General features: G+C 36.1%; 1 pseudogene; it reads left to right on the top strand.

Moving 5' to 3' along the window:
- Window positions 1-6,104: 6,104 nt before the first annotated feature.
- LOC113312332 lies at window positions 6,105-9,295 on the top strand (annotated as a pseudogene).
- Window positions 9,296-21,782: the final 12,487 nt, after the last annotated feature.

Here is a 21,782-nt window from a genome sequence, read left to right as displayed (position 1 = left end):
GACGGGACAATGGTGTACAACTATGTAAACATCTACAAAAACCAACTAAGAAATACCCATAAAACAGGTCGTACATCAATGAGACATGGTAATGGTATACAACTTTGTACACATATACAAAAACCTAAACAATGAAGTACACCTTGTTGTGTCCCAACATCATAAATTAACATTTGGGCATTCAAATGCTAGTATCATGTGCAATTTCTTCCAATTCAAATGAGATTAAATGTGACACTGTGTAATATAATCAGGGAGTGTACTAGATAACAAAAACAAATGTGATATTGTGTAATCTAATCAGGGAGTATATTAGAATGTGCACATAGTGCTGCAACATTTCTTTCCTACTAATAAGTTTTGTAATAAGCTGCTACTCCTGATATCATTAACTTGATTACATAATTAAAATTATTTATCACTCTTTTGATAAATAACCAAAATATTTCCATACAGTGAAAGATAAAAAAAACAACAACTAACCTTTCTTAACCAAAAGTGTCCCAAATATGAGGTTTGCTTATTTTAACTTCAATTTTAAAACTCCTAGTAGCCCATGTAACAACTTGGTTTCGAGATTGAACTTAATCCTAGTCAAATCGAAAGAGTAAATTCGACATACCTACACCTGAAATACAAATAACCATTCAAAGAACGTTAAGATTATCTTCCTCACTGTAGAACTCCCAGGAAAACAGATTATACCAAATTTTAGTTACCGAATTAACAATCAACAGGTGTACAATTATATGCACATTAACGATCAACATGAGTACAAGTACGTGCACATTAACGATCAACATGAGTACGATTATGTGCACATTAACGATTAACAGGTGTACAATTATGCACACATTAAGAATCTCCATAACAAAATATGTGTCATTTTCTCACATGTGCACAACTACATACAAAAAAAAAAAGAAAAAAAAGAAAAATTCACTTACATCAATGATTTTCCATGTCGCCTGTTGCACATCTTGAGTAATGCCTGCAACTTTCTCTTTACCAATCCCTAGCTGCAATAATTGTCGCCCAGATTAAAATCCTGAACATTACATTTGGAAACAAAATCATGTAAGAAATATTCAAATTCTTAAAAAAGTAAAAAAACATTGATTGTTACAGCGTATGGTTTCAGTCCTAAATGATTCAACCGAATAGACAGAAATCAACAAACCTTAGAACAAATATCATCAGATGCCCCCAATGTGAAATGACACCATATTCAGCTGAATTTATTAATACAAACAAGTAAAACAGAGTTTACCTCACAAAGATGAGGTGAAGAATGCATTCATTTCCATGTAAACTCCTAGCAAATCAATTCTTGGGTAGGAGGTTGTCAGCACATCGCTTCACCAAAATTCAAAAAAATGAAATCAGATGCCTTTCCTACATAATCAATAGGTGTATAATTTTGTACACATTGTCGATAAAAAGGTGTACAATTATGTACACATAAACAATCAAAATGTGTATAACTATGCGCACATTAAATGAAAGAACACTTTAGGTATTACAGTTGATATTAGCGACAATCTGAGTCTGACTAAGTTGACCCTAAGATAAAATTCAGTAAACTAGATATCTATTAAATACCTAAAATTAAGAATTTATGCTATTACAATTGTTAACATGGGCTATAATGCTAGTGGCGCACTTTAATTCTATTGAGAACGAATTGTATTTCCAACACTAGGATACAATAATGTTACTACTCATGTCTAAATTACAATTCATACCGTAAGGTTAAACATCCATTGTGTCCCTTCAACACCATCCAACGCATATCCAGCGGTAGTGCTATCAATAAAAAGTTGTTTCAGAGCACAATCGATAAGACACACATCATATAACCAGTGTACAAGCATATACACCTCGTATACCAAACAAAAAAATAGGTGCACATACAACTGGTGTACAAGAAAATACACCGGATAAGTAGCTACCACACAACAACTAGGAAAATACACAATAGGCGTATTCAAGTAACCAACTAAGAATTGCAAAGTTGGCAAGTTAAAACATGACAAAAACTAGATACATTACATCTTAAATCTAATAATATCCACACAACAACTTTGATATCACCAAAGAATTGATTATTGTAGTAAATTTCTTGTGTACCTTACTTGATTAGTTTTAGAGTTGCACATGTCGCATGAATGGACTGAGGAACGCAAAGGCAGGGTTCAGGATCGTGTGTGGTCCGTTGGGAAAGCATACAATACTAATGCTTTACCAGCAATTCGAACCAATAACACAACACAGTCGAGCCATTTTTTTCTTTGATTTTTTCAACTAAAACCACATCAAAAACATTTTTCAAAATAACAAGCCTATTTCAGACCCTAACATAAAGTCTTACAACTCTTGTTTGTCATTCTTTGAGAGTCTTCAACTTCTAAATCACATATATATTCAAACACGACCACTACTCCTTGGTAACAGTTCACTCTACTGTCACCGATTGATATGTAAATAGTTGGTACTCCTTGGATACAGTTCACTTGTAATTTATGTCACGTGTGTACAACAATGTACACTAATATTATAGGTGTACTAATACGAACACATTAAGAATTGTGTTTTACAGAAGTTTTACCTGTAATTTATGCCAAATTATTTCACGTCTTCGCTTCTAACAACAAATACCTGACCAACGTATACTCCTCCATTAGCTCGAGCCAAGATTAACCCAAAAAAATTAGCAATATACAACAGTAATGCACAATGGATCAACATAGCATAAATATACCATTGCAATAAACCTTCTCATGGAAAATGACAGTAATGCACAATGGATCAACATAGCATAAATATACTGAAACTATGTTAGGACAAGGTGGTACTTACTTCATGTTGCTCAGATGTCAAATATGACATACCCATTCAAGCAGCAACAAATTCCTTTAACTTTCTTTGAAATATTTTCTCAACCAATTGTTATGCACTAATTTGGATCCCTTCTTTAGCTTTCTTGACCGGCATCAATATGCCTTGAATGTGAAAACTTGACAATTGTGTAATACCAATTAGTAGAAGCAAACACGTAATTAGTGTAGAACAATCAATATCATCATCAGTAGGTAGAAATAGCATCTAACTAATACCAATTAGCAGATGCATAAGTAAAATTGACACAAAATTTGGAGATGAATTTGAATTTTACAAGTGAAAATGATCTGGAATTTAAATAAATGAAGAGAACTGAGATTGAAATGATTGATGGTGTCGTCAGTAAATCAATTTAATTAATGAATAAAAGGTTTCTCACAATGTTTCCATGGACCGATTGTAGAAGACAGATTTGAAGGATTCGAAAAATGTAAATTGGAATTAAAAATTGACAAGAGATTATACCAATGTTGTAGTATCAACAGAAGTGGATCTGAGAAGAACAAACTTGTTGTGATTTGATGAAGAACCGTGAACCATTTATCGTTTGTAATCAAATCTGAATCTGAACCAAACCAAAAAAATCCAAATCTTAGACGAATACCATGAGCACAATTGAGAATATTATAAAATTCATCGAAGAACACACAAATTATCATCACAAAAGAAGAATGATGTGATGACGAAAAAAACGAAAAATGAAACCCTACTTCCTACCAAAGACCATATAAAAGCCATGAGCTTGATTTCAACTGCGAAGAACTCGATATGTGGTTGATTTCAACTGGAGTACAAAAATATTTTGAATATTTGAGCTAAAAGGAGATGAACAACTTATCCCTAAATCTTCTGGTATTTCTTTCAGAGATTTGCTAGCAGAGAAACGCAAGAATGAAAATGACTTTACATAAAAGGGCATTTTGGCTATTAGAAAAATGCGGTTTTGGACTAAATCGTTAAAAAAGGATTAACTCGTTTTAAAAATGTGATATTTGGATCTCCGTGTACCAGGCCTGAGGAGGCTGGACTAGAGCTTCCAAATCCCAGCTAATTTGGGATTAAATGTTAATTTCTACATAATCAATAACATCATTAATCTAGGACTAGGATGAGGCGAAGCTTGTACCATCTGATCTAGCACTGGAGGCTTGTATCTGAAAACCCAAATCGTCCAAATAAAAAGAGTTCCATTTTTATCCTCGTATCTAACGGGGTTTATGGCCGTTAGATTATGAGTGGACGGTTGAAACATGAATGACATGGCATAAATTGTGAAATTTAACTCTGTTATTCATTCTGGTTCTTCCACTTCTTCTTTCTTCAACCTCCTACCAAAAGAAAAAAAAGTATTAATCAAAGGAAAACAAAAAAACAAAAAAACTCTTAGAACCCAAGTTTGAAAATATCAGAGCTCTTTCACAAGCAGAGAAGAAGAAGAAGGTAGAGATTTTTGGGTTTTGGTTCCGTGGAGGAGAAATCAAATGTCCTGATTGAAAGTAAGTTATATTTTTAATCATCTTTTGTATGAAAACTGTTCTTGTAATAAAAATCAAAGCTTGGCAGAAAAAAAGGATATATCTTGGTGGTAGTTAGAATTTTTTACACAGGGATGATTGCCATTTTTGGATATATTTTAAAACTTTTGGATCTTAATTGGAAGCTAATTCAGAGTATTTTATTGATTAGAAGTGTAATCTGCCTTCAATTTAGTGATATTGGACCCTAATTGAAAGCTCGTCAGAGTATTTTACTAGTTATAAGGTAATCTACCTTTATACTTTTAGAATCGGATCAAGTATTTTCCTGAATGTATTCAACTTCAAGTTGTGTGAAAAATGATTTATAATGGGTAGCTCATATGATATGGCGAGATTGGGGTATACCCAAGATTAATTGGGATAATATCCATTTATCCTATCCAAACTAGGTGCTAAGGGGTTGTCTAAAAGGTGTTAAAAGACCAAATTGCCCATACTAAAAAACCATGCCGACCAAAACAATAAAACAAAAAAATCAAAATCTTATTCCACACTCTAACTATACATGTGTGAAATCAAAAAAAAATAAAAAAAAAAAAAAATCAAAACGAACGAAAAGTCGGCAAGGTATTTTTTGTCGACCTTGCCGACTAAAATATAGTCGGCAGGGTATAAGGTTGAATACCATGCCGACTTTTCATCTCTGAAATTAGTAGTTACAGGGTCGGCAAGATATCCATCTCTAGTCGGCAGGTTATGAAATTAATACCTTGCCGACTAATTGCATTTGTATCACCTTCTCTGTATGTCAAAAATCCCATAGTCGGCAGGATATTTTTTTATCGACCTTGCCGGCCATAAGTTGTCGGCATGTTCTTCATCCGCAGAACTTGCCGGCCGGATATAGTCGGCATGTTCTTCATCCGTAGACCTTGCCGACTTTTCATACTTTCAGAACTGAAGATGTTGATTCCTTTTATAATTTTGAGTATAAAATCGCCCAGCGGCTCTATAATCCCATATTTATAAGTGTTTGGGTAGTATGATTTCATTTCCGTTACAAGTAGAATTCTTAATAAAAAAAAAAAATATCAAAAATCTACCCACATCCATGAGTTCAATCTAAAATAAAACCTAATTTCAAAATTTTAATCAACTAATAAACTAATTAAATTAATTATCCTAATCATTTATTAGTGTTAATTAATAAAGGGTAAATTAGCCATTTTTATAAATAGGTGGATAAGGGGTTTTGTGTTTTACTTCAAAATGATCTTATTTTGTCTCATTTGATATACCCCAATTAATTTGGGTATACCCAATCAAGTCAGGAATATGATATATATTTTTACTTTTCCGTGTTTCAGAGTATTTCTAAGTATAAGAAACTAAACTTGTTTTGCAGAGATTCAATTCCGTGTTTAGTTTAAGTGTTGAATCCTGAACTTTCCCGGTGCAATTTCTTAGTTGATCCAAACAGAGTATTAGTGTGTTTCAAACCGGGTTTCTGATTTTATTGAAAGTCTTCCATATTTAAGCTGGCGTTATTATGGAAGGTGTCTAGCCTCCAAGTTTCCTAGTATTTGTGAATTTCCAACTTCAAAGAGGATTCTATTCTCACTGCTGGATGCATTATATTATAGCTGAGTTTTTTCCTTGTGTGATGCTAAAAAAATTCTGTTCTTTCTTTCGGTAGTAGTGGAGAAGGATATTGGTACTCCAGTAATGGCTTCAAAATTGGTTCGGCGTAGTGAGGAGGAGACAGAAGCAGCTAAAGATTTGGTATCTTCTATAGCTAGCCTTTGTTCTTTGTGTGAAAGTGATCCGTGAAACGCCTCAACAAGAGCTAATAATATTGTATCACTGGTTAAGAATTACTTGAGCAAGTTTCCTACATATAATGTTGATGATTCTCATGAACATATTATTGAGTTCAGGTCCTCTGGTAGTGCTGAAGCTTTGGTCTCATTAGTGTTAAACTCACCAACCCAGTGTTATAAACAAGCAGCTGAGGAATCCATTAAGCTATTTCTCTATCCAAATATTAGATCCATGCCTAAACTCATTCGGAAACATTGTGTGCGGTTAGTTTTGGTTTTTTGCGAATCACTTTATAGTGAGGATAAACACGGTGATCAACATCCTTTATACTACTCTTGTCGTAAGACTTTAGTATGTTTATTGAAATTAATGGGTTTTAAAAATACATCCAAATATATTTATGTGACACAACCGTAGGACACAATTCGGAAGTTGTACCCATTTGTTAGAGAACTAGCAAAAAGTTTGTGCCGTGGTTTGTATAAATTTAGGGAGTCGTCCCATACCAAGGTCCATACATCTCTTAGATTAAGCATTGAGAATGATGTTCAGCTACTAACCTTCTTTTCACGCTACGTGATAAGGGCAATCGAGGATCATGTTATATTGAAGGGTCAATCACTTCCACTAGATATGGATGATGATATTTTTGAACAACCCTGTTATTTAGGTGAAATCCTCTTCCTTGAAAACATGTACGATGATTTGAACTTAGAATTTATTCAATGCCTTGCGGAAGTCAAGGGGAATGTTTGGTATGGAAGATTTTTTGAACATACTCCTACGTGGCCTAGTTATCTATCTGTTTTGAGAGAGTTGAAGAAATTTTCTAAAATTTTCTTAAATTATGAAAAAGATCTTTTAATTCAAGTAAGCAAGTACCAGTATCAAATGGATATACTTATCAAATTGTCGAAGAGAAGTGATGATCTACTGTGGCTTATTCCATATAAGAACTTGATTAATCCCATTTCTAGAGACTATTTGCTTATGAAGATGTTCCCAGGGGTGAAATTAGATTTTGAAAAGCAGCATAAGATGCTCATTGACAGGTCGCAGATATTGACTGAATCATTTAAGCCCCTTTCTCTTGCAACCTCAAAGTCGTTGCGCTGTGGCCTATCTGTGGAGTTCAGAAATGAGGAAGCTGTAGGTTATGGTGTCTTGAGGGAATGGTTTTTCGTTATATGTCAAGAACTGTTTGATCCAAAAGGTTCTCTTTTCTAGCATGTCCAAGTGACCGTTGAAGATTCTTTCCCAATCCTGGTAAGTTTCAGCATATTTCTGTTAGCAATTAAAACCCAACACTATGGAGTACTTTATATTTTGAACTACGTTCTTTTGGGATGTGTGTCTCTAATATTTGCAATTTTTTTTAATAACTATTCTGAATTCTATTTATATTCACACAAGTTTGTGTCTTGCTGCAGCGCCTGTGGTTCCTCGGGAACTTAACTATTTTGCATTTGCCGGTAGAGTGATCGCTTTGGCTTTGATGCATGAAGTGCAAGTAGGCATCACATTTGATCCTGTGTTTTTCTATCAATTGGCTGGAGGGGTGATTTCCTTGGAAGATATTTGAGATGCAGATCCAGCCATGTATAAGAGCTGCAAAGATATTTTGGAGATGGATGCTGATTCCGTGGACTCAGATGTTTTAGGATTGACATTCGTAAGGGAATTTAAAGAGTTTGGATCAAGGAGAGTGGTTGAGCTGTGTCCTGGAGGTAACAGCATTATTGTGAACAGCAAAAATAGAGAACAGTATGTTGAACTTCTTATTCAGCATTGCTTCGTCAAATCTATCGCCGAAAAATTATCCTATTTCACCCGCGGGTTTGGTGATATTCTTTGTGAACGAGGACTCCAGCAAATATTTTTCCAGAATTTAGAGCTTGAAGATCTTGACCTAATGCTGCTTGGAAGTGCCGAAGCTATCTCTGTGAAGGACTGGAAAGCACACACCGAATACCATGGCTATAAAGAAAACGATGACCAAATTCGTTGGTTTTGGGAGGTATATTCTTACGACCACAAGTTTTTCTAGTTTTTAATTGTTTTGATTAGTAAAAGGTGCATGTTTAGAAACTAGAAACTAGCAGTCTTAAAATAGCCTCTTATAAAAGGTGCATGTTTAGAAACTAGAACACAAGTTTAGAAAACAAATAATTTGATTAGTAAAAGGTGCATGTCATTTTGGTGAACGCAAGTTTTTCCTGCAAAGGTGCATGTTTATAAAATAGCACTCTTAGATTTTAGTTGCCATTGTCTTCACCCTCTCCTAGGTTTCTCTACGATAATTCGAAGTTTGATTGTATGCCATTGAGGCAACATGTTGTTCATATTTGTACTGGTTAGTACGGGTAGATTAGTCAAGTAAATTGGACTGTTTGGTTGATCATACACCAAGGTAAACAAAATCTAACATATGGAAACTTTTGCAGGTTGTTGAGGGTATGCCTATGAAGCAGAGGCATGAGCTTCTCTTTTTCTGGACCTCTGTGAAGTTCCTTCCTGCACGTGGATTCTCTAATTTATCGTCTCGTTTAAGCATCTTCAAACTGGAAAAATCTGATCAGCACCTGCCCTCATCTCGCACGTGCTTTTACAAATTAGCCCTCCCACAGTACTCATCTCCAGCCGTCATGAAGCAGAATCTCTTGATTATCAGCCAAGAACATGTGGACTGCAGCTTTGGGTTATCATAATATTTTTCATACTCTTCTTATTTGGTTCGTAAATTTGTTGTAATGTAGCGTGCTTTGACGTCTTCTCGCGTCACATGGTGGTCGCCAAAGTGTTCGGATCATTGTGCAATGTCCTAATCAAATGCCTAGTGGGATGATCAAAGCCGACGATCGTAAGCTCAGATTCCTCCCCACCAGTAGATAGAGACAAATGAGAATAACCAAACCAAGTCTACAAAATGCCAGTACCATGCAGCTGCTTCAAAGCCGTAGATTGGTCCCAATCTTGATATACTTCTTTTATTTTGGGTTTTGGTGTTATTTTAGGGTGGTGATTAGGTACTCCTTAAAACTTTTTTTTTTGTATTTATTTATCTCGGCAAATCATTATCTGCATTCTATAAATAGATGGGCTAATTTATGGATTGTGTTTGGAATTGTTTCTCTTGTATGCTTCAGGAGAAAACAAATGTAGATGATTTCTCTTTTGTCAGCTTTTGGATTTTTAACTCATGGTAACTCTTCTTATTAGAAAGAAAAAAATTTGATTAGAGTCCAATATAGCACATATGGGTACTTAACAGATGTAACTACAATGAACCAACATTAAGGCTATCTCAACAGATGGATGTGCCGAAGGAAAAACGTCTCCTTTTCTCAGGATTCAAGCTGTGATTCCATTCTGGAAAGCATAAACAGGCTCGAGTTCAGAAGAGGGAAAAAAACATAAACATTATCCCTTTTCTTGAGAAGTTTCTAGACAGGGGCCCAAAACAAACAAGTTTATTTTGTGAGTGATATATACAGGGCCAGAAGTACCACCGTCTTCTTCATTTAGTCCGTCTTCCCTTGTACTGCGCCTCACCCCCATCAAGCCATTGTTTGTGGATTGGTATTAGCTTTAAGTAAGACCTTGTTTGTTTGCAGCTGATTCTGCATCTGGATCTGAGTCAATCCCTGATTCGGACAGAGTCAGCAGTCAGATCCAGTTTGTTTTGAGTCAGATCTGACTCGATCTCTGTCTCAGACATAATCTCTGACTCGGATCCATTTGAGTCGGGTAGCAAAATACTCCTGATTCATATTTTTGAGTGAGATGAGTCAGATCTGACTTAAAACAAACATATCGACTCAGATCCAGATAAGTCAGGTGATTTCACTAAGATCCAGATGATTCAGATCCAGACGACTCAGATTAGTTAGGAGTAAACAAACATGGTCTAAGTAAAAATAATAAAACAACAGTTGCGCACCCTGTCGAAATTCAATAGAAATCCTAGTTCAAATTGAGCCATGTAGAAAATTAAGTTTGAATCATTGGTTTCTTTAAAAACTCAAGGATTTTTACTTTACTCAAAACCATGACGGATCTATAAATTGTTACCTCATTCTCGTTCTTTGGATTGATTCACTAAAACATCTTAATATACTGTCTTGTTTCAAACTTATAGAATACTGTTTTTCTCATCTTTGATTTTTATCGAGATTTATATTATTCTTCATCAAAATTGGAAATTCAACATCTTAGTACTAAAAGGTAATCCATTAAGCGTACATTTCTTCTTCCAAAACTAAACCCATACGACCATACATATCAACATATCTTGTTCAGAGCTGCGTGTGGGTGGTGGTGGAAACGGTCCTGGGAACTATAATTACGGAACAGAAACGGTCAAATAAAATTTATTTTCTACTTTTTCTAAATTATACTTTTTCGTCAATATGCATAGGAAATAGTCAAAAAAAGGCTCGGTCCAGTATATAACATTAATGGGCCCTGTGTATAGCTGCGGTCCTAGAATAATGCTATCCGACTTTTCTTAGTGGTAGATTTGTGTCTGTGCTACGTACCGGTCATATTTTTTTTTCATTTGTGTGCACATGGCTTCGCCCCTCCCGTGGCGATGCATTTTATTTGGTGTGCGCGTGGTTTCACGTTCCCCATGTCGATATATTTTTATTTAGTGTGACGGGGTGAATACATTAAATAGGTGGGAAAAAGATAAGAAATATTTGCAGATATGGTAGAAATATGTGTGAAATATATGTTTTTTCTTTTCCATTATGCATTAATTTGGAAAAAAAAAGTCTTAATATGGTAGGTACTCAGACTTCCGAATTGAATTTGGACTTCTGTAAAATACCAAACGCGGTAAGTTACCTCTTCCTTTGAATTTGTAATTTTTAAACCAATCATACGTTGCCAAATGTCTTCACCAAAGCTCGTTGCACAAAACTAAAATAAACCTAATTTCGGCCAATAGGAAATGATGATTTCCTCACCGTTCAACGTGGGAGTTTTGTGTGTCTAGGTGATTAAGTCTTTAGATGTGATTACAAGCTGGTAATAAGAGCATTCTTATGACTCCAGAAGGAGTAATAAGATTTTCACTTGCCCATCACCATCTGGATACTTACTCGTAAGGCCTATTCCTATGCATATGGCAAACATCAGATTATGTCGTATATGCACCCACTATGGATACGCCAAACTGCCAAACTCATATGCCTATATGTCAGAAATAACATATATGCATACACGATAGAGTTCCAGCGAGAGATAGAGAGTCCGTCGCTAAATGGTCATAAAATCGCTCGCTGGTCATTCCAGCGCCAGCGATGGTCTATATGTCGCTCGTTGACCTGAGCATCGCTCATCATTAGTTCCTCATCCATCGGCTACAATTTTTCCCATTATAAATACCCAATTTCAAACTCATTTCAACTCAAACCAGAATTTCTAGATATCTCTAGAATTTCTCAATCTCTCAATCTTCTTCTTCAAATCTAAAACAATCACACCTTCTCTACAATTCTTTATTTCTTGTAATATGGATTCACAATCTCAAATTCAAGGCAAAGGCAAAGGTAATAAAACCAAAGTCTGTGGTGCAAAATACAACATGATACAAGATAAATGCATTTGTCGTAATTATGTTTTTTTACCCAAGATTGTATCAATGGTCCACAATAACATGGTAACACCATGTGGGAAAATATATTTCGTAAATATGAAGAACAAACCATGAACATCAAGGGTCGTGATGCAAAAGGATTGGCAGAACACTTCATTGTAATCAACAGGGAAGTAGCCGCTTATGTTGCATTGATAATGCAAGCCAAGAGAGGAGGCAAAGAGAGTGGTCAGGTGGATGTTGATTTTGAAAGACAAGTTCGTATAGATTGGTAGCGAAAACATGGTAAACAGTTCCCTTGCGAAAGTTGTTATTATATTTTGAAGGTGTTGAAAAAATATAATCCAAATTTCTTAGCAAGTAATCAACAAGTACCTGAAATGTCACCATATAATTCTTCTCCCTCAACACCAAATTCTTCACCATTTTCACCAGGTCCATCAAATTCTTCACCAGATAATGCAACAAACCCAAATGGTAACTTATTTTTTAATAATTGTGATGATGGTAAGAGATAACTTCCAGGGAGGAACAATGCAAGACTGGCTAGAAAATTAGCTCAAGAAGGAGGGAGTTCCAGTGGATTTAACATGCTGGAGTTTATGAAACATCAAAAGACCGTCGGAAGCAAAGAGAAGTTGATATGAAATTTCAAAACAGCAGGGAGAGTAAAAAAAGTCGTCTTTCTCAAGAAAAATTTGGGTTTGACTATGACAAGCATAACATTCTTCAAGCTAAAAGTTCAATTATGAACGTCCAACAAAAACATGTGTGGCAAATCGAATTTGACAGGATTCAAGTGCAGATTGGACAACAAGCTGGATTTACTAACAACCAACCCAATAGTGATGATGATGATGATGATGGAACTGATGATGAGTTTGATGTAGTAGTTCCTCTAGATGATTGATGTATTAATTTAAGTTTTAATTTGAAGTATTGCATTTTAATTTGATATGTTGTTGTTGCATTTTACTTATTGATTAATTTGAAATGTTGTTGCTCATTAACTTAAATAAGTCAACATATCAAATTAAAATGCTACTTTGTATTAGTTTAAAATGAAAAGTTGATTAATTTGAAATGTTGTTGCTCATTAACTTAAATAAGTCAATTTCCCATTAACTTAAAATAAAATACATAACTTAATAAAATACATAATTTAATAAACTACATAACTTAATCATTTTCTTTCATGCTCTGCCCAAATATTTAATCTGGATCATCTCTTAAACTGTCATACAAATTTTAGTTCTGAATGTAATTAGTCATTTGAGTATAATTTCTTGCGCCTCTTTCTGGTTGAATCTCCGGCCTCAAATCTTCATCTCCATAGTTAGTCCACTCTGAATCACGACGGGTTTCCTGAATTACCATGTTATGAAGAATTATGCAAGTGAGTATAGTCTTGTGCATTTCACGAGGACTCAACCCATGATATGGGCCACAAATGATAGCAAACTTCCTCTTCAAAATTCCATAAGCGCGTTCTACATCCTTCCTCAATGCCATTTGGGCATCGTTAAAATGTCGGTATGAACGGCCCAATGCACCGACATGAGGCTGACGGTAGCATTGAACCAAGGTGGACCATTTTCGATAGATACCATCCGTAAGATAATAGCCATGAGTGTACTGATGACCGTTGATCATGAAACGGACTTGGGGACTGTTTGTACCATAATATTTGGGTACCGATATAGGCTAATTGTAGCCTTGCTAGTGAGAAAGTCTTCGTCCCATGCCTAGTTACCCGTGTATGCAGTTCAATTTCTGTTGTATTTTTTTCCTTGAATACAAGTATTAGTTTTGTATGGGTCTGATTCCTTTAGAGCCCAGGTGATAAACTTTTGTTGCGCCAACACTAGGGCATCAGGAGAATAAAAAGAAAAGTAATTTCCTTTTGTGAAGAAAGGAGAAGAAAACGAATGTAAGAGAGAGAGAGAAAGTGAGGCACCAAGAGGGGAATGAACCCTAGAAGAAAAATGATGGTAATCAAATCAATAAAATAACTCTCCTTATGGAATTCATCTGTGGACGTAGGCTCAATGCCGAACCACGTTAAATTCTTTGTCTCTTTGTTTTCATTCAATACGTTTCTAAATCTAATTTTACCCTAATCTTCAATAATCATCATCAAATCATCATATTTTTGCTTAAAAGTAATTTTTGGATACAAATATTGACGCCGACTAAGAGGAAAAGATCTTTCCACAATCAAAGAAGTCATTGTTTGAAACATGAATACCCAACTTCCATTAAATCACGGGTATTTGCGGGAACTTGAAAAGGGAGCAATTATGAAAGAAGGGTTAAGAGAGAACAACAAACAAATGAATAAGGCTTCAGTTATCACAAAAACAAGCTAAGTTTCTTCCATATAAATAATTATTTTTCTTACAGATTCTGATTTGTCTGGACAATTTGAATGACTAAACCTATGGATCTATGAATCAATCAAACTGTCTGCCATATTATCATGTATAACTTTCACAAGAATGACGACCCCCAATATGCATATTGATTATGCAATGTATCTGCCATATCTCTAGTAATGTCTCTGTGCGCTGTACTTCCACTAATATATTAATATATTAGTTTTGTTTTGGACTATTATCTTATAAATATATTTGACTTGATGATGTTCAACGTGTACAAGGATCTAGATGGTCGCTGCACAAAATAAGTTTTATTTTGGCCGTAAGCATATCAAATCCTTACCCTGTTGTGAGCACTAGACATCTCATGTCAACACCGAGCGTGGCCGAAACTCAACACGCCTTGTACAATGGGGTATAGTTTGAGATCCAACTTGAATGCTCGCAGTTAACGGCCTATCCTGCACCAGTTAAAATATCAACTCACTACAAGTCACCACGGATAGGAAGCCAGTGTTAGCAAATAGGCGCACACGAAGGTAGCTACAAAATTGCAACAACAAACTCAATATCTATGGGACAGGTGAATTCACTTTTATGATGTTCACCGGCTAAAACAGTCTAGCTGCTAATGATCGTCAAATATCAATAACTAACGAAGTAAAAATGTAACCTGCTCACATTCCTCATTTTCTTTCGTCTCTCTACATCACGGCTAAATACTGGTTTGCACATCCTATTTCTTTTATCCATATATATTCTTTTTGATTATTCACGGTGACCATACTTATATAGGTCGGATACCCAGTAATCATGGTATGTGTCCTTTTACAAATATAAATAGCAAGTCTTAATTCCACCATTTGTAGAAATTTGGTTCATTCATGTAGTCAACTCCATGGATCAAACAACACCAACTATTTAAGATTTATTATACTCCTATCAGAATGTGAGTACTGAGCCACACTTAGCTTTCGCTTCTATGAAAGTAATGAAGAGCTACTAAACACTTTTAATATACCACGGGCGCTAAATATACTCCTACTTGTACCCGTACGTGAAATTTTAGCAACCTGGATACTACCATGTTAGATTCTCCATTTGCAATCACTTGATTTTAGTAAAACTTTGCAATATTTTTATTCAATTTAACTGGAATTGTTATGTCAGTTAGCAGAGTGGTAGTCTTACTTAATCCATTGTTGGACCTGATATTTAATTGAGAAACAGGCTACACCAAGAGGTCAACAACATCTTTTCTGCATATCAGGGTCTATGGCTGCTTGTCATGGAAATAACCTTACATGCATTTTCTGCACCAGCCAGCTATATATCGTATGGAAACTACCTGAGTTCCGCTGAAGCACGAAGGTTCAGAAAATGGTGCAGGGATAGTGTAACCAAGAACACTCATGTTAACTAATCACTCTTATCTTATTTATCTTATATGCTGACGATTTTCGTTCTCAAGTTATAATAATATACTTTGAAATGCATCTATTTCAGTATTGGAGTCTCAAGCTAACCGGCGGTCCGTGCTCGGAAATTCTTGTCCGACGGTCTGCGCCCGGAAACTCATGTGGCGAGCATTTTTGTATGCCATGGCATGCGAGAATGCATACATCTCAATTATGTGCGCATCTTGAATAGTAGGATTGGACCCCCACGCGAATTCGAGATAGCAGAAAACTTTATTCCTCTTTCCATGCGCGAGAGAGATGCAGCAAGAAAGTGCATCCTTATGCGAGCATTAAGCAGCATGACACTCACGATTTGCTGGAAGCGAGTTGCATCTCAACTCAATCGTAATAACCACCGCTTGGGGGCGAGATATGTAACACTCCGACGTCAAAAATGTCATATACATTTTGAGATCAAAGTTCATTAAGCTTTTATAGCTAAGCTCGTGTTGTTGTGTTAACTTTTATCCACAACAAGATCGGGAAGTTTGTTTAAGATTTTATAGCTAAGTTCGTGGAAGTTGTTGTGTTGATTCTTTATCCACAACAACATCCAGATCGAATTTCGTTTAAGCTTTTATAGTTAAGTTCGTGGAAGTTGTTGTGTTTGATTCTTTATCCACATCAACATCGTGATAGAAGTTCGTTTAAGTTTTTATAGCCAGGTTCGTGGAATTCATTGTGTTTATTTTCCATCCACAACATGGCAGAGTACGTGTTTCATTGAAGTTGTAGCATAGATTTCTTGTCCGCAACACAATGAGTTCGAAGTTCGATAGAATTGTTGTTTGAGAGATTCTCCAACACTTAATGTTCTTGCATATACTGTTATTACCCGCTTCAAGTTCGGGTTCAAAGTTCATTAGACTGTTGTTTGAGATAATTCTCCAACAATTTGGTTCTTTTTAACGCTTGGAGAAACTCTATTGCCTGAAAAATATGTCTACTTGCATAGTTCGTCGTGAAGTATTTGAAGCGGTCATATTCTTTCTTAAAATTACACATTTTAGATGTGGAGATCGCGACGTCACTATTAGTGTTCGGATGGTTCTTGAGCGCATTACTTTGATTATCTCCACTGTCGCTAACTTAAAGAACGGTGTGGCGTTAAGTTGGCCATAAGTTAAGAGACAAAGTCGTGAAGATATGGGTTCCTGTTTTTCCCAAGTTATAGATTAGAGTGAAGCTGTTCTATTAAATATCACTTCCTAAATCACGGAGATATGAAGTTCCTCTTAATTATTGGCAACTCGGCAGCACTAGTGGGTTCATGACCGCTAGGAGAAATCTCCCATTTCATGCATTCGATTGTTATAAACTAATTTCGAAATCAGAGAAGGGATGGTATTCAATTCATACCCTCACGGAGTACAGCCAAATCTGACTATTTATGAAGTTTTACTAGAGAGATCGTTGAAGTGAGTATATAAATCTCGTATCGAAGTGAACACCGAAGACAGATAGCAAGCAAATTACTAGCATAAACGAGTCTCCGGCAACAAATTCCCTCGTATATGCTAGTGGGGGAGACTACACTACTATAGACAACTTATTATATTTTTTGCATGCCCGGGTGTATAAATAAATAATGGTCATTGGTCAGTGTAAGCATTGCCGGAAAGCTGCCGGTTTCGTCAGCTCAAAGTGTTCTTAAAAAAAAAGATAGGATCGCGTCCTCTATTACACTATCTTCACCTGATATATACAATACAAAAGAGTGTTCACACACAATTCACCGAGGGATACCCTGGCCAGAACTCTACTGGTTAGTTCATAAATGCAGTCCGACTACGGAGAAAATTGCGAAGTGCATCTTTAGTTTATCCAAGGATTGTTGCAGTTGCAATTCATGGAAATTGGAGTCCGCTAACTCCCGACGCACCCCGGACAGCTCTTCGTCCAGCACTCTTATAATAACGGAAAATTCAGTATTTTCGTCTCCGATCTAGTCCAGATTGAATACACATTGTATTAAGCCGCTACAGACACTAGCCTACTCCAAGCTAACTTCGGACTGGACTATAGTTGAACCCCCAATCAGTCTCCCACTGATCCAAGGTACAGTTGTACTCCCTACACCTCTGATCCCAGCAGGATACTGCGCACTTGATTCCCTTAGCTGATCTCACCCACAACTAAGACCCAAAATCGCAGGCTTTAACAATAAACAAATCTGTCTCACACAGACAAGTCTATCAAAGGATCAATCTGTCTCCCACAGAAAATCCCTAAAAGTTTTTGTTCCGTCTTTTGATAATAATCAAGGTGAACAGGAACCAATTGATAATCCGGCCTTATATTCTCGAAGAACAGCCTAGATTTATCAATCACCTCACAACAATCTTAATCGTATGGTAGCGAAACAAGATGTCGTGGAATCACAAACAATGAGACGAAGGTGTTTGTGATTACTTTTTATACCTTACCTATCAGAGAACTCTCACGATCTCAAGACAATCAATATGATTGTACTGTTACGGTAGAAGATGCAAGATCAGATCACACAACTACGATAAAAGTAGTATCGGTCTGGCTTCACAATCCCAATGAAGTCTTTAAGTCGTTAACCTGGTTTTAGAAGAAGAAAACCTAAGGTTAAAGGAGAAACGACTCTAGTACGCAAACTAGTATCACACGTAAGGTGTGGGGATTAGTTTTGCACAATACTAGATGTCTCCTTTATATAGCCTTTCAAATCAGGGTTTTGCCTTAGTTACAAAGCAATCAATATTCACCGTTAAATGAAAACCTGATTTAGATTCAAGTTAATATTTCTCAACCGTTAGATCGAAAACTTAGCTTGTCATACACAAATGACTGTACGCTTCTAGGTTTGTTAACCGCACCCAAACGTGTACATTGTTGGTTCAACAATAGTCTACCCAAAGAGGTTAACCATATGAGCATTTCATACCAACCATGTTCTTCTTCACCATAACTAGTTCAATTGACTCAAATGAACTAGTTAAGAGAGTTGTTCAATAGCAAGAAAATCTTATGTAACTACACAAGACACAATTGAAGAAAAGATGATTTGATTCACTCGAATCGGTTCATGAACTTTAATAGCCACGATTTGCAAATGCATTCCTTAGTCTTTTAAGATTAAGTTCGAAAATCATCTTTAGATATATAACCTTCTCAAGTTCGCAGACTAGGTTCGCGGACTTAAGACACCGGATAGAGTTTACAAACTCCAACAGAAATTCTCGGGTTCGAGAACTACGCCGGTTCGCGGACTTGGATCACGCAAATAGTTTGTCAACTCCAACAGAAATTCTCGGGTTTGAGAACTTCGGCAGTTCGCGGACTGAGTTCGCGGACTTGGCACTTGTCATTCTTCCGGTTCTCTTGATCAACAAATTTCGAAAACTTCGGTTCAAGGAATCCGTTGGTTATGTAATTTAAACTCTCATTTCAATCATTGAAAACATTCTTAGAGGACGTTATATAGTTGTTACACTATTTCTCGTCAAAGCAATTTTCAAAGTGATTGAAACATTCATGACTTTCGTCACTAGGTAAAGATAAACTTGGTCGAAGCGAAAATCTTACCAACACATATTTCGAGATATAGATAGGAGAGGTATACTCGGCTCAAAATACCAAATGCATATGATCTAGTCTATATATATAGCATACGACTTTTGTCTCAAAGATTAGGAGATAGAATAGATAGACTTTTGAGTGACAGATAAGTTCAAGTATACATATACCTTTTTGTCGAGAAGTTCCACGGGTTTCTTAAGTAGATCTTCTACTTGTATGATGAATCGCCATGAAGTCCTTCAGCTCAACTGCACTTACTATCCTAGTCCGAGACTTAGCTATAAGAGACTAGAAATCAAGACTTATAGTTTTGATCACTAACATTGACAAACATGCTTGAAATAGCAACGCATACGAGTTTGACCGAGCAGTGCTCTAACAATCTCCCCCTTTGTCAATTTTAGTGACAAAACTATCAATACATACGGAATACAAAAAATATAATGAAACTTTAGTAACTCCTATTCCACATATCTAATCTTCAACATTCCTCGAAATCTTCGTCACTTCCAAGTAGGGCTGTCAATGGGTACCCATTACCCGCAACCGGATCTGGGAGAATAGGGTCCGGTTCCGGGTCCTAAAATAGGACCCATTAACAAGTTAGGAGCCGACGGGTAATTACCCGAATGGACCCGTTAATAAATGGTTCCATACGGTTCCTACCCGGCGGGTAGTCGGGTATTGTAAGTATTTGTTTTTCTGGGGTTAATTCGGTCATGTGAAGGGTTATATATATACGTCGTTAACAATTATATACAAACATAACCTAAAATTTCCGCATCTGACTCTTCTGCTTTCACCCTCCGTTCCAAGCTCCGCTCAAAATTGGCCTTTCATTCTCTCCATCTATGTAATAATTTCTTGTCCTGATGAAATTTTCATCTTTTCATGTGTTATAATGAGGAGACACTGTTTCAGATCTGCTATCTTAGTAACGTTTAATGATGGGTTGTATCTAAAAGTTAAAATTCAAAGTTGTTAATTTCGTAAGTTGTAAATGTTTACTGCAATTTTTTTTTGTCAAACGTATATCTCGAATCTCTTTATCAATTAGAGGATTGACTGATAATAATAAAATTTATTTGTTTAAAATTCCTTTGTTTAGCTTTTGAAGTTGTCGATGATTATCTGCTTATTGATTAAATAACTTTTATTCATACTCAATCGGCAGTTCTTTTTAATTAGTGGCTAGATCTTGATAACGATGGTGATGCTGTTGTATTTGATCTGTTTTCAAGTGTGGGTATTTGAGGATAGATGGAGGTGGTTCTACAATTTTCACCTCTTCATTTCATTCCACCTCAATTTCAGAGAGCCGAGGCAAGTCATGGCGGCTGCTGACTGAGGAAGGTTTAGAAATTCAGAGAAAGAAATGGAGACTGCGGCTGTTGATTTGAGAGAGGGAATCGAGAGTTATGACGAGTTAACAAATCGATCTGTCTTGGGTTGGATTTGTAGAATAAGCTTCAGTCGAGAAACATATGATGTTGTAAATCTGGTGAAGATTGAAGGTGGAGATTAAGAAGAACTCCTTACTTCTATGATTGTGTTGATAGATGGAGGAATTTAAAGAAGAATTGGAAGAGTCCACAGATCTAGAGAGCACACAGTGAAGAGAAGTTGAAATTGAAATTGAAATTTAAATTGAAGAGTTAGGGTTTGTCAGTTTTGGGGTTTTTCTCGATGCTGAGATTAAGTTTTGATTCAGCTGTTGTTGGTGGTATTCATGAAATGGAATCATGGTTTCTAAGTTGAACGCCAGCTGTGGTGGTCTGAGAGGGTTTGAAGCTATTCACATCTAGAAGAAGATGCTGTCATGAATTAAAGCTGGCCATGGTGTTGCAGCTGCAGTTGTAATGATGTTAGAGCTACAAAATGAGATGCAGCAACTGAAGTGGTATGTGTTGGTCTGTGTTCGAATGAAACTGCGATTAATTATGCATTGCAGGTGTGATGTTGTTGGTAGAGTGCAAGCAGCTGTTGCAGGAGCCAAGAAACTGTCCGAGAAGAATTGGTACAGCTGACTTGTTGTAGTTTAGCTGTACATGGGAGTTGTAGTGGTGATATGAAACAGAAATTGGTGATCAAGAAGCTGTTGGATTGAGTGCAGAATTATTGCTACTGCAATGGGTTTAAGAGAAATTGAAGCAACAGCTGAGGTTGGTAATGGTTGTTTGATTAAAGCTTGTACTGAGAAGGAGCTTCTGAACTAGGGTTTGCTTTGTTGGAATTTCCGTGAATGCAGAGATTGAACTTAATCCTAGTCAAATCGAAAGAATAAATTCGACATACCTACACCTGAAATACAAATAACCATCAAAGAACGTTAAGATTATCTTCCTCACTGTAGAACTCCCAGGAAAACAGATTATACCAAATTTTAGTTACCAAATTAAAAATCAACAGGTGTACAATTATATGCACATTAACGATCAACATGAGTACAAGTACGTGCACATTAACGATCAACATGAGTACGATTATGTACACATTAACGATTAACAGGTGTACAATTATGCACACATTAAGAATCTCCATAACCAAATATGTGTCATTTTCTCACATGTGCACAACTAATACAAAAAAAAAA

Source organism: Papaver somniferum, chromosome 9 (genome assembly GCF_003573695.1).
Source record: "Papaver somniferum cultivar HN1 chromosome 9, ASM357369v1, whole genome shotgun sequence".
Classification (NCBI taxonomy): domain Eukaryota; kingdom Viridiplantae; phylum Streptophyta; class Magnoliopsida; order Ranunculales; family Papaveraceae; genus Papaver; species Papaver somniferum.
This window is presented reverse-complemented; position numbering and strand designations above follow the sequence as displayed.